At 30.9% G+C, this 14,915-nt stretch overlaps 1 protein-coding gene across 1 annotated transcript in view; it reads right to left on the minus strand.

Annotated features, from left to right (window-relative positions):
• Window positions 1-14,915, minus strand: part of LOC118187126 (uncharacterized) — a 140,521-nt gene that overhangs the window by 125,177 nt on the left and 429 nt on the right. The gene's annotated exons all lie outside the window — the stretch shown is intronic.

Consider the following 14,915-nt stretch of genomic DNA (forward strand, 5'->3'; position numbering starts at 1 on the left):
AGCCTGCCCATTCGCCTGGCTTCGAATCCAGAACCGAACTACCAGTATTCTGCGACTTCATCATTACTGGTCGAATTCTTTCTTCTTCTAAGTCTCTGTTATCAAAACGTTTCTCCTTTAAAAATTTAGAGCACTGAAGATGTTAAATTCCGGGCCAGTGTCAGCTAACGGTTAGAGCACAATAATTTTAAGATTTCTAAAGACTGACTGTTTAGACTCTCGAAACATCAGCCCTCGAAAACGAAGAAAGCCGATCGTTAGCCAGGTAGTTGCTTCAAAGACGCAATACTCATGGATGTGCGCATAGAACTGATGGATCTTCCTGTAGTTTGCGAACAATTTTGAAGCACACCCTTGAAATGTTACTCATACAACACTTTTCAACAATTCTTGAACATGACTAATGCTACCCATTACGTATAAGGAACAAAAATATACAAAAATTGTTCGTGTTCCAATTTACTACTCAGATGAAAGTCGACGATGACCGACTACGGAACATTTTGTAAAAGGATGAAGAATGTTTCCATCTTCAAGATGTAAATAATACACAAAACTGCAAAGTCTGGACACTTGAAAATGCTCAAGCATTGTATCAGTTGTCTCTTCATTATTCAACGGTTAATGTATAGCTCGCATTTCAAGCAGACCTTTTAGAGAAAGTCCTCATTTTAGAGAAAGTCGGTCCTGAAAACATTGTCACCTGTCAATGACTACATGAATCTTTCTGGAAAAACGATGTCATATCAACACTGCTGCAACGTCAGTATCTGGAAATCACAATTTTTATGCAAGAAGGAGCTCTATGACTCATGTCAACATAGTGAAGAAACTATCTGACAGTCATTTAGGAAATAAAACAACAAACAGCGAGATTTTCTTAAAGACCTGAATGTCCTTTTTGGCTTTGGAAATACGTCGCAAATTTAACGCAAGTGAAAGCCAGTAAAACAAGCATCGGTAATTCTAAAATCTTTGTTAATGAAATGAACGGAACAAATTATAGTGAAAGCCAGTAAAACAAGCATCGGTAATTCTAAAATCTTTGTTAATGAAATGAACGGAACAAATTATAGTGAAAGCCAGTAAAACAAGCATCGGTAATTCTAAAATCTTTGTTAATGAAATGAACGGAACAAATTATGTTGATTAGTTTTATTAATTAATTAATTAAACTAACCTCTAGAATTTCCTTTCCATTTAAAAATTTAATTAAATAAAAGATTTTTAAGAAAACTTAAAGAATTATTATTCAGCACAGCGAAATAAATGAATGCCTTATTTTTATATACTTACAGTTTCATTTTTTTTTTTCCCTTTAAAAAAATCATATAAATTATTGACGGCACATTTGGGCCTCAGAAACAGGAAACCCCCAAGTACGTAACGTAAAAAAATACAAGTTTAACATTTTTTTTTTTTTTTGCATTTAAAAATAAAAGTATTGTGTTTCCGTATATTTCTGCAGCAATTTTTTACATTCATATGTTATATTTGCAGTCACCACAAAAGACCATTCAAACGAGAATAATAAAAATTAATGAACATTTTCCTCTTTCCTTCAAAGCAAAAAAGATACACTTGCTTTTCTAAAAACGTGATCAGCCAGTTTTCTAACATTCAAACTGGATCACTTTTCCTCATTCAATCAAAAATACTGTATTTAATAGTACTTTTACGCTGAAGGTACGATTGCATCACAGTTTCAAAGGAAACAAGAGTATTAAAATAAAGGATTCGTAATGTCTTGAATCTTTGGAAGGAAAGAAAAGTGACATTATTTTTTAAGAAACCCTCATTTTTCTACCTGTACATTTTCATAAGAAAAACAATCTTTTGTTCTTCGTTCTTATTAAACAACCACATTAAAATAACAGTTTCGGAGAAAGTTTACCGCATCCAAAATTTTTTTGTATTTGATTCTTTATTTTGAAGAAATAAATTTACGTCGTAGATTTACCGAATATCTGAAATTAATATTTTAAACTTCATAATAAATCATTTAAAAACATATATCATTCCTTTAATTTGTCAGTGAGAAGGGTACAATTCAATTACCACTCCAGACGTATTGCACCATAATCGCAATTCTTTCAAATATCAAACTTTAGAGCGTATTCTAAATTTCTACTACTTACAACAATTTTTGCAAAAAGTTTCATTACAGCTTAAAAGATGACAAGCACCATTTAAAAAAATGACCATCAAGAATCGCATCTAAATCAAAATCTCAGCATACCTATCATATGGAATGCTCGTTATAAGGGCGACACCAATGCCAAAATTAAACAGAAGATACATTCTTAGTTAAAACTATCATATACTATAAAATGAAAGTTCAAAAGCAATATCAGATTTTAAAAACAGTACGCTACAACTATACTATCACTTGTAATAAGAAATCGGCCTCGATTAAGCCAGTTTAAGACTTCAAGCACAGCGTTCTTTCGTTACCCACCTCCCGCGTACATTCCTTGCTTTTACAAAGGCAAAATTGAATTCTGAAAAATTTGACAATAATTTCGAGCAAAGTTTGGATTTTTGAATTTGAAATAGTATGGAATCGATATCGATATCTTTTTTATTAATTTATACTATATCAATGAGATATTTTACAAATTTATTTTACAAACATCATACAAATATATTTCGATACAGCATAAACACACTTTAATATAACTAAAATAATGATATTCATTATTTAAATTAATATACAGTTGTCAATTGAACGTCGTGGCCTCGCTCCGCACCACTGAATTCATTAATCAGGATACTTAAATAAATAATTTTAAAACACTGGACAGACTTCGGAATCGTATGCAGGGCTACCAAATGTTAAAAATCTGATGACTCATACACATGTGAAGTACCTACCGATGTCATCGTCAGTGCCCATGATGCTTCGCCGCTCTAGTAGGTAGGAAAAGCACATTCATCAGGTATCATTATTAAGCAGATCCCACCATTAGGTATCTTAGTAAACCAAAGTCAGCTTTAATCTCGTAGCAGGTATTTTAGATACAAATCCGCATTATCCACCCTAACAGATATATTGAAAACCAAAACCAATGCTATGCCAAATTTATATAAAATTAAATTTTAAAAAGCTATTAAATTTTCAGCAGATGACTTCTCAAAGAATGGAACTACTCCTACAATATTCAGTATGGTTAACACCCTTTCATAGAGAGCTTCTTTGAATGCAAAATATTTTAACTCAGTTCCTTTATAATGATAGAAAAAATATATCTGTAACATGTCTTAAGATTCCTGCTTATTTCAATTACAGGTCACTCACAGGTGTTTTATAAAAGGCAGCAGAAAACATTTTCACAAATATGAAAGTAAAGTTCTCTTTCTAAAGATTCAGGTACTGAGTTCAGTTTTCCAGAATCAAATATAGTCAAAAGTCGTTAATCCGGACTCATCGGGACTTCGGCGATTCCGGATTATCGATTTTTCCGGATTATAGATCATCAGTTTAAATCTGGTAAAATGGCATGCACAAATTATAAAATTAAAAATATGAAACCGTAATTTATGAAATAAAGAACAATTATGATCTAAAGGGTATCAAAATTTACAAAAAAAAGCTTAATATTTATTTGTTTACTTTATTAAACATTTCTTTCAATGTAAGTTGTTTAAGTTGCTTCGTTTTATGTGATAATAATTTCTCTTTAATTCTATAAACAGACATAATTTCTTGTTCAGTTACAAAGTTCCCCTGTTCAAGTCCTATAATTGCTGTGTCCAGAATACCGACTAGTCAATCGAAATTTTTTCGTTTACAGTAACCTCTGTGTCACTTTGTTCTTTATCGGAAGCGAATTATAATGACGAAGAATTTGATTTAAATCATATCAAAGACGGAGTACATTGAGATGAAATACTACATTTAGTAAGGAATTATAAGCCAAATAAAATAAAAACATCTGCCCTGAACTCCCGCCGAGCAGCATGAAATTGATAAACAGATTTCGGAATGGTTAGCGAAACGAAGAATATGCCTTTATCCATTTTTTGCAGCAATTCCACTTTTTGTTTAATGGACTTCGAAACATACTTTCGCTTTGTAGATCCTTTACATATTAGTAAATATATATCGGAAATTCTATTTGACATAATCAAAAGTTCAAGCTTACTTTTATAAAATTGCTCTAACAGTCTGCAAAAAATAATAAGCCGGATCCAATTCGAAGATTAAGGAACAACGCAATCTGCAACATTAACTGAATTAGATAATTTTAGCTTAGCTTATACCGTCCGTTACACATTAAACGCGCAGGCGTAAACTTATTATGCGCATGCGCACACGCATATTCCCAGCCGTAAAGGCCTTACGAGCATGAGTCAACGCGACGCATGCGCAGAAAGCTTTGAGGTCCGGATTATAGGTTTCCGAATTAACGACTTTTGACTGTATGAGAAAGTTTTGCTGACTAAACATGAGGAGGCATTGAGGAAAGACTACTTACTACAACTTATACACAACCCACTACCTTAGGAATATTTTCTACTCATCACTTTTAATAAGGTTCACTCCTTTTTCTACGTTTTGTGTTTTACTTTATGTAGATATTATCTTTCATTTGGACACTTGATTGAGTTATGCAATAGTAGAGGGCCCTTTTTCCTACTCTCTTCATTCACCGTAAAATTCACATTTGTAAGGGTATCATATCTCATGCATATTTTATTTTCCAATTTTCCTCACCTGAAGTTTATAAGCAAAAGCCTTATTCTGTAAACATATATACATCGCCTAAATATTTCAGTACTTCGCTCTGACTGCTAATGTGCCAAGTAAGTGTATTTATTCATTCTACAGATTGCAAATTAGGTCCCTGTCTAAGATGAAATAATAGTCTTATGTTATGACATTTGATGTCACAGAATTAAGTCATAATTAGCACTATTTTTTCTATGTAAAAGCAATTTAGAAAAATCCATCTGTTTTCAGATTCTCAGTAACTAATATTTCCCTGGATTGTTCCCTTTCTACTCCAGAGAACTCTAATAAATTAATAATATCATTCAATAATTTGAGAAATCAGAAGCTGCTGAACTAACTAAATAATTTTGCTGAACTTGCATCTTTTATCAAAATCTAAGACAACTATTCAGAATTCTGTTTTATGAAGTCAGTATCATTTCAAGTTACACAGAAAATAAACAAGTATAGAAGTTCTGCTTAAATTTACCTTGAGAAATATTTCCAAATAGTTATAGTGAGAATCTATCAACACATCACATTTAACTCATCTCAGTCATTTATCTTAACTTTTCTAACAGTTAAAAGGTTAGTATTTTGTTCAAAATATGAAAATGGGGGCAATTTAACTCATCTCAGTCATTTATCTTAACTTTTCTAACAGTTAAAAGGTTAGTATTTTGTTCAAAATATGAAAATGGGGGCAATATTTATATGAGAAAAACAAAAAGGATTGATATTTTAATTAATTATATTACACATCCCATAAATATCCTTACATTTTCACAAACTTTTTGATAACACATAATTAACATGTACTGGAAAAACCGGATTTGCTTCCCATCAATTCTATGTAGCCATACTTAGTTTCATATCAGTCAATATATTTTAGAGGATATATGGTGTTAATTAATGAAGCATTTGCAAAGGGATTTCACAGCAGTTGCATGCAGTCTACATATTTCCTCTCTAACATCAATTTGACTCACCAAAAATCTACTGAAAAATTATTAATAAATATCACACATTTAAGATTAACTAACTACTTTAAGGAACCCTTTCAAGAAATTCTTCATTTTTCCTCTTACCCATGCATTTTTTTGACACTCAGAAATAGAATAAGTTAATTTCATCTTTCCCTCTTCCCAATTTTAGAGGCTAATGTACTTTTCTTAGACTTGAAAGGATTTATCCTTCTTAAATGGCTAAACATTTAATAATAGAAGTAATTAAAAATATACATATCCTTTTTACTAATTTATTCCAAATGCATAATTGATTAAAGCAATATTTTGTATGATTTATTTTACAGTAAATACAGAACACAAAGAAATAAGTACTCGCATTTTGCATGTGATGGAAATATGAACCACTACTAAAAACAAATGACACCACACCATAATACATAGATAATATAATTTCCATATTTGTACAGAACTATTTATTAGTTACATATGTTGTTTACAACACTGCATGTATTTCTATATTTTTAAAGCTTATATGATATATCAGTTAATAAATGGATTAATTAATTATTGTAAGGCACAAAAAATATCCAATTAAGACACAGAATGTCTCTGTGCACGACATTCTAAGGCATCACACATAAGATTCGATCTGTTTGAGGAAACTATTTGGATCATATATGAGCTGGTTGGTAGCAAACATGTTAAAAAGAAATGCAGTCTGAATTACAATTATTCTTCCGTTCAATATCCAGCACAAAGAAGACTAATCTTATACCTAAATTTATTGCTTATCAAGATCTGTTACAATCAATAATACTAACATAAAACTAAGAATTTTTCAAGATTTTCTTCTTTAAATCTGCTGTTACAGTCCCAATCAAATGTTTAAACACATTAAATTTGAGACTAAATACAGAAGATTTTTATGGACGATTTTTAACATGCTAACTAAATAATGGAAAAAGAAATTTGAAGGAATACACTAGCAACCAAATTATAAAAGAAAATGTAAATTATGGTAAAGAGAGAAAATTATGAAAGAAAACACTGGAGGGCGTTTTAAGTTTTTCAGAGCCAGTAAATGTAAAAAATCAATTGTACCCTCACCAGAATTCTAATCACAGATCTTCCAACTGCTAAAAGGATGTCCTAATTAATTGCACCATGAAAACATGCATAGAGGATGAAAAAAATTCCTTATATTCTCCCCTGTTTAACAGACAACTGGCACAAGAGCCAATCAACCAAAGCTAGATGGTCATGAATTATCATTAACCACATATTTAGTATGTGCATCAGAACAGAGCAGGGGTGACCAACCTTTTGGGAAAAAAAGAAAAAAAAAATTATTTATATGCTGACTATGGGATTTTTAATAAAATTGCACATTTTTAAGTAAGTCTGAGTAGTGGACATTTAAAAAATAAACTAATAAATAAAACAAACGTACAAACTAGGGTTTTATTATTAATAAACATTTTGAAAAGTTCAGTCAGCTTATGTATAAAATAAAAATGAATAATTTTAAACATTTAATTCTAAATAACTATTAAAAAGTCAGTACTTAATTAATGTAATTTTTGAATTTGGGTTTTTTTTTTTTTTTTTTTTTAACCAAGTATATTTTAAACCAAGTAAATATTAGGATTAGTTCTTGAAGATGCTAACAAAATTAGATGTTTTAGAAAATGCTAACAAAATTAGGTTAAAAATTGTGCATATCAGTTAATATTTTGATTTCAATTTGTTCATAATAGAAAACATTTGTTCACAAAGATATATTAATCCAATCCTATAACAATATCTGACAGCCAAATTGTGTAAATTGGATAATTGCTTGTTGGTACAAATTTCCAAAATTCAATATAATTTGGATTGCATTTGAAACAAGTTCCATATATTTGCTTTTCAGTGTAATATGCTGGTACAGGTCAATAATTTTATTTTGATTTAGATTTCAGTTCGGTAACAATTAACATCTTGCACAGAAACTGGATTATTATACTTATTCTAATGTGTTTATGTGTGTATCTACCAACACAGTTGATACAGACAATACTAGCCACTTTTAAAATTCCACCACACCACACTGTGGTACACATGCCATTGGGTTGGCCATCCCAGCTATATAGACTTGTTGGATTTTTTAAGCCATGTTTTATGGAAAATCAGTTGCACCATCAATGAGATTCAATCCATGAATATTGCAACAGATGACTAACAGAAAATGCTAATCACAAAATCACACAAAAACACACAATGGAAAATGTGATGATTCCTTAAAACGTAAGTCATAAATAAGGAAGAAAAAATTAGTCTACTTATGGGGTAATAGCCTTTAAAAGAAGTTACCGTTAAGGAGATAAAAGAAACATAAAAAAAATGGTGGTGGTGGATAAAAATTCGTCATCACGAGGATTTGGCACCTTCTACCCAGTCATCCTTTAAAAGGGGGATTATATAAGGTATTTTCTCCCTTTTTTCTACACACCTTCATGGTATAAATGGAAGCACACTCTGTGCATATTCGGGAGATCTGGAGTATGAATCCTAGCAAGGGCATGGTACATTTTTCATTATACTGCATTGATATAATCTAATGACTCTACGAACTGATCTTATTATTATATGAAATTAAGGGATTAAAAATTGAAATAAATAAAAATCTACAGATTTTGCTCCCAGTAGTAAAAAAAAAAAATGCCTAACAAAGTATGGTTTTAGATGATATAGGTATCCCCACATATAAATAAAAGGAGTCTAGATCTGCAAACAGCAAAAAAGGGAAGAAAAGAAAAAATTTATTTTAACTTAACAATCTCTTCTCACACAAAAGTCAGTCTCGAAATAATGCACTTTCTTATTAAATTTCATTCTTTTTATCTCAGTCTATAAAAATTTCAAATAAAACTCACACACAAATACCGACTGAGAAATTTTAAGATTACTTCAATACTTTCTCCCCAATATTAGTCATAAAAACCCGCCACTGAATTTTGTCAATATCTTACATCACTATATCTAAACCTGCAACTGAATATCCATGGCATTTACCTGGCAGGGCATCCACAGCAGTTACAGGCATCAGGACTGCCAAATTGTGGGCAGACAGTAAATGGTATTCTACAAAATTTCTGAAAAACCTAATTGCAGGGACCCATAATGAAGAGATATCAAATTTGCTCAAGAAACAATGATTTTTTACTCTAGGGAAATGTTGACAGAATGTTGCTGTGGTATTGGCTGAATTCTTTGACACAGCTCTAAAAATACTTTTCATATAGCCCAGACTTAATTACAGAGATTCCTAGGTATTTTTAATGCTAAAAAGAGAATTTCTCTTCAGATAAAAAAGTTGAAAAAATACTGCACTTGCAGCGCTAAAAGGAAATGCCTTTTAAGACAGTCCATTTCATAATTTTGAATCATTCATGAAATATTATAAAAAGTGCAATTCAATATGAAATACTTTAATTTGAAAAAGAAAAAAAAATGTAAGGCCCTTACATCTGTGGCCATTATCTAATACGAAAAGAAGTCTTAGAGATTTTCAATCAGCTTATGCAGATAGCACTGTTTGTAGTTCCAAATTTGGTAAGTTTTACATTACCTCTTAAAAAATAATTCAAATTTGTTAATACTTGGATACTTGTTTAAAGAATTCACAATAAGAGACATAGTCTAGATTACCTCCAAACTTTCTCTCAGTGTCCATCATATTTCTGAGAGCCGACTAAATTAAATTTCTGTAAAATAAACATGTGGTTAACAGTTATATAAAACCTCATACCCTTAAAATTGCTAAATGAATATGCCTTCTTAAAATCTGGATGTACTCGATTGTTTCATAGCAAAATTCTTCACTTTCAGTATAACACAGACGGTTTTATAAAACAGATTTACTTCTTGCTTCTACCATTTGTAATATTAAGAAAAAAGTGTCATAATACACCTTTATGCTAGCTTAGTAAAATATCAGAGGAATACAGTCAAAAGTCGTTAATCCGGACTCGTCGGGACTTCGGCGATTCCGGATTATCGATTTTTCCGGATTATAGATCATCAGTTTAAATCTGGTAAGATGGCATGCAGAAATTATAAAATTAAAAATATGAAACCGTAATTTATGAAATAAAGAACAATTATGATCTAAAGGGTATCAAAATTTACAAAAAAAAGCTTAATATTTATTTGTTTACTTTATTAAACATTTATTTCAATGTAAGTTGTTTAAGTTGCTTTGTTTTTTATGTAATAATACATCTTCTTTAATTCTATAAACAGACATAATTTTGCTGTGTCTACCGACTAATTTGTCAATCGAAATTTTTTCGTTTTCAATAACCTCTGTTACTTTCTTCGCTATCGGAAGCGCATTATAATGACGAAGAATTTGATTTAAATCATATCAAAGACGGAGTACATCAAGATGAAATACTACATTTAGAAAGGAATTATAAGCCAAATAAAATAAAAACATCTGCCCTGAAGATAAGGATAGTGCTGACAGATCAACTTCCAATTCATTGCGCCAGCCGCGTTAAAGATAAACAGAGTTTAGATAAACAAACGTTAAAGTTTAGATAAACAAAGCATATGTGTTTATTTATTTTTTGCAGCAATTCCACTTTTTGTTTAATGAACTTCGAAATATACTTTCGCTTTGTAGATCCTTTACATATTAATAAATATATATCAGAAATTCTATTTGACATAATCGAAAGTTCAAGCTTACTTTTATAAAATTGCTCTGCAAAAAATAATAAGCCGGATCCAATTCGAAGATTAAGGAACAACGCAAACTGCAACATTAACTGAAATAGATAATTAGATAATTTTAGCTTAGCTTATACCGTCCGTTATACATTAAACGCGCACTCGTAAACATATTTTGCGCACGCGCACAAGCATATTCGCAGCCGTAAAGGTCTTAGGCGCATGCGTCAAGACGCATGCGCCGAAAGTTTGTAGCTTTGAGGTCCGGATTATTGATCATTCCGGATTATGGGTGTCCGAATTAACGACTTTTGACTGTATATTCATTTTTTAAAAACTATAAAAATTTCATTTAAAAAAAATGAAGAGTAAAGTAGAATAAATTTCCAAATTTTCCACCACTTGTTTTATTACAGCACATGTTATCTGTCAACCTCTAAACCTTATTTAGCTTTAGCAGTCTGATAACTCCAAATATTACAGATGGACATACATCCAAAAGAGATAAGTTGATGATATCAAAATAAAACTTCCCTAATGATAATGTGTACAGGAAATAAAATGATTAGTGTTTTACAATTCTAGTGCAGCCATTAAATTTTTTACAGTTATTAACTATACGATGGATCAGGCACACAGCATACCAAAAAGACAGGTCTGGCCAAAATTTCAGTCAAAACAGTTGTAGCCCTCTCTCATTCCTGAATCCTTTTAGACACCTAGACTGACCATTAAGCAAAAGAAACATGGGCTTAGTGCATCAAGGAAAAGGGCAACACAAAAAGGTTCTTAAGCACTTAGGTAAGGAAGCACCACAAAACTTTCCCATTGCTGATTTAATCATGGAATGTATGGTAGTACACCAAGACCAAAAGAGAAGAAATTGGGGGGGGGGAAATAGCATAATTTACATGACAGCATCAAAATCTTTTAACTGCTTAGGGCCTCTAAAAGTCTTTATCCAGTCCTGCCATAAAGAATAAATAATATACAGATCTAGAAAATTAAAGCTCATAAATTACAAGGAATTTTATGAGACAGAAGTATCTGATGACACATAAATAGATTATCAGGAAGATGGTAGTATTGAAAACTCCAGTACTTAACCATGCTTGAAACATCAGCAATGCAAAATTATCATATATGTTGCAGCACTTGATTATGTATGTATAACACAATAAAAAAAATTCTTTAAATAATATTTAACATAATAGTTCCCAAAATGTGGTTGTGAGACAATTTTTGATGACTGACAAAAGTTCTGAAGCTTTTATAAACATTATAATTTTGTGCATATTAATTTATAATTATTAACTAATTTGGGTGCTACTCTTATATATACCCTCAGATGTATGGCATCGCCAAATGTGTTCTGCTCTGGTTTTTGGCATGATTGTGTGTCCTACGATGGTTTTTAGCACAATATTGTTTGTATGGCACCCCTTTTGACATTGAAACTTGATTTTGCTGGAGTGTTTTTATTTGCTGGTTGGTTGGTTTTATGGGTATTTTGAAATGGCTTTTGCTGCAATGAAAGGCGTGGTGGCAAAATTTCAGTCGCATATTTTGGATTGTGTGCAAGGTAAATTTAGTATTAAAAGGTACGGGCGAAATTTTATTCACGAAAGTATGCTGGACTTTGCTCTGTGTCTCAGAAGATGGGGAAGGATGGATAAAGTTGGTGGAAATTGATGAGTTTTGCTGATGTTTGAAATTGATATTTCTGCTGGTTGAAGCAGCAGTCACAATGGTAAGTGCATTTCATTTTACTGTTGTTCTTATTTTGTAGAATGTTATGTTCATTATTTTTTTGCTATGAGTTTCAGTCGTTATTGTTGCTTTTTGAATTGTTTGTAATTTATTTTAGTTAGTTTATTTTGTTGATTTTTGTGCAATGACCAGGCTGTGTGTAATGCATAGATTGTACAATTCGCTGATTTTTTTTAAGTTAAAAAAGAACGCTGTGTACATGGTATTGTTTGAAATTCATTGTTATGTTAGTTTATTTTAGCGAGGTGTGTGTAATACCTAGATTCCTACACTGCATAGATTGTGCAATTCTCTGATTTTTTTCAAGTTAAAACAGATCACCATGTACATGGATACAAATATTTTTAGTTAAAAACTTTACATTTTTGCCATCTAAATTTTTTGTTTTCGCTTCTGATTTTTGGCATAAATTGTGTGTTAAAAATGTGGTTTTTGCATGTGCAAAAACTGTGTTTTTGCAGACATTTTAAGCTTAAAGTTCAAAATGTAAAAAAAAAAAAAAAAAAAAAAAAAAAATTAGACAGTACAGTGGCATAGCTAGGATGGGACAAGCGGGGACAGCTGTCCCCAGGCGCAGCATTCAGGGGGCGCCGAATTCATGTTATGAAATTTTAGAATTAAATGTTTTACATTCTTGGTACACAGAAAGGGACGCAAAATCTTCAGTTGTCCCCGGGCACTGAAAACCCTAGCTACACTTCTGAAACAGTAATATGGTGCAGTAGAGTTTCTAAATTTGTCGCCAACCAAGGGCGTGAATAAGAGTGGTTCCCTAATTTGCAATAACGAGATACATTCCGTATGAGAAGAAGAGAGAGAAGGATCTTGTTTGTTTACATTAGCTATACATAAGTTACATGATCTCTGAGAATATCTACATTGTTTGTTTACATTAACAATACATAAGTCACGTGATCTCTGGGGTCACTCTCCTTATATATTATTTATTTATTATTATTTCTTTATTAAATCATTTTCCATCTTTCTTCTATTCACTCTTTTTTCCATCATAACAACAATATACATAACACACCCAGGCATATGGTAGTTATGATCAAGAAGAATAAAGTACACATACAGTTAACAATTTTCCTGTAGAAATATATTTATAGTCATTTTACGCAATGCATTGCTCAGATTAAACTTTAAATATTAATTTATCTTGAATTTTCTTTCTTTTTCTCTGGGATAGCATATGTAAGCAAAATTTGAAAATGGGCCATATATGACACATAGGGAAAAACATTGAAAATACGTGCATACAGCGTATTAATCCCTAAACATGGGGCAAAATACCAGCATTCTTCAATTTTAGTTGCTCAGCCACTGTTGCACAGAGATACTTAACAACCAAACATTTAATACTCTTGCTTTACGAGTTTTAACTCTTGATAAGTACTAGCACCTTATAAAGTACTTACCACAAACACATATAATTCTTTTAACATTATAAACTGAATATACACTCTTCTATTACACTAGGTACTTTGTACCCGATGGCACTGGGTACTTTGGCACCCGATGTAATCTCTGCAGGTCCTAATTCTGCAGCCCAGTGACTCTTTAATTCTACGAATTTTGGCACCTTCTGCAGCCACACAGGCTCTGGGACTGGCCCTGACACTGCATTTTTAATATGCACTATTGTGTGTGTACCAAAATTGGTTTTTTTAAAAATTATAATTACTGCTTTGCTTGATAAATTATATATATATATTTACCTCAGGTCGTAAATTAAGCAATAATTTATTATCAAATATTTTTGATACTTTTCTGTTATAGGGACCGAATTCAGAAACATATGAATATATGCAATGTGTGTTTGTATGTATGTGTATATGTATATACACACATACAATCGTACTTACATGCATGCATGAACACATACATCATCCATATATACATGCATTCATTTCTGAATCCGATCCTGCTTTCAGAACAGTACCAAATTTTCATATGGCATTTATATTTAGATCTTACTTGTAGAAAATTAACTAATTCAAAATTAATAGTAGAAAAAATAAATTCCACTGTGCATTTTTTTTAAATTTCATTAACAAATCCAATTTTTTTATAATTACTGTAATTAAAAGTAAAATTCAATCCTAATATATAATTAATATAATCATGTATGTGATTTAGATGATTAAGTGATTGAAGATGTTCAAAAATATGTTTTATAATAAATTGCAATACAAATTTAATACAACTTTACAAAAAAAGTCTGTTTTAAAAAATTGCATGTGATTTAGAAGATTACTGAGTAAAGATGTTCAAAAAAAAAAAAAATTGCTTTTTGTGCTCAGCTCTGTAACAAAATTTTAATGTAATCTTACAAGAACCTCTTAGAAAACTGTACTTCAAATTTAGCTTCATGAGAAGTACTAAGCAAAAAAGAGTTACAAATTAAGAAATTAATTTCTAAAATCTGTTCTCTTCAAATAATTTTACCGATTATGATAAAAAATCATACATTATAATAAGAGTTGGAAAGTAAATATTGCAAAGAAGATAAAATAATTAACAAGATTATATGAAATATACAGCTCTCTTCAGCTTCAAAATTAATACTGAACATCTAATCCCCCATGAAGTTTCACTGTAGTATCAACACCAGGCTATAAGCATTATATTACCATAAAAATAATAATTTAAAAAAAAAAAAAACCACACAGTATCAGTATATATGTAAATATTAAGAGTATTAAAACTGCTAGAAAATATTAAAATCTTTCGTAAAAGTACAT

The sequence above is a fragment of the Stegodyphus dumicola genome, chromosome 2, assembly GCF_044657685.1.
Source record: "Stegodyphus dumicola isolate Sdum_Otavi_A_Nest chromosome 2, ASM4465768v1".
Taxonomy (NCBI): domain Eukaryota; kingdom Metazoa; phylum Arthropoda; class Arachnida; order Araneae; family Eresidae; genus Stegodyphus; species Stegodyphus dumicola.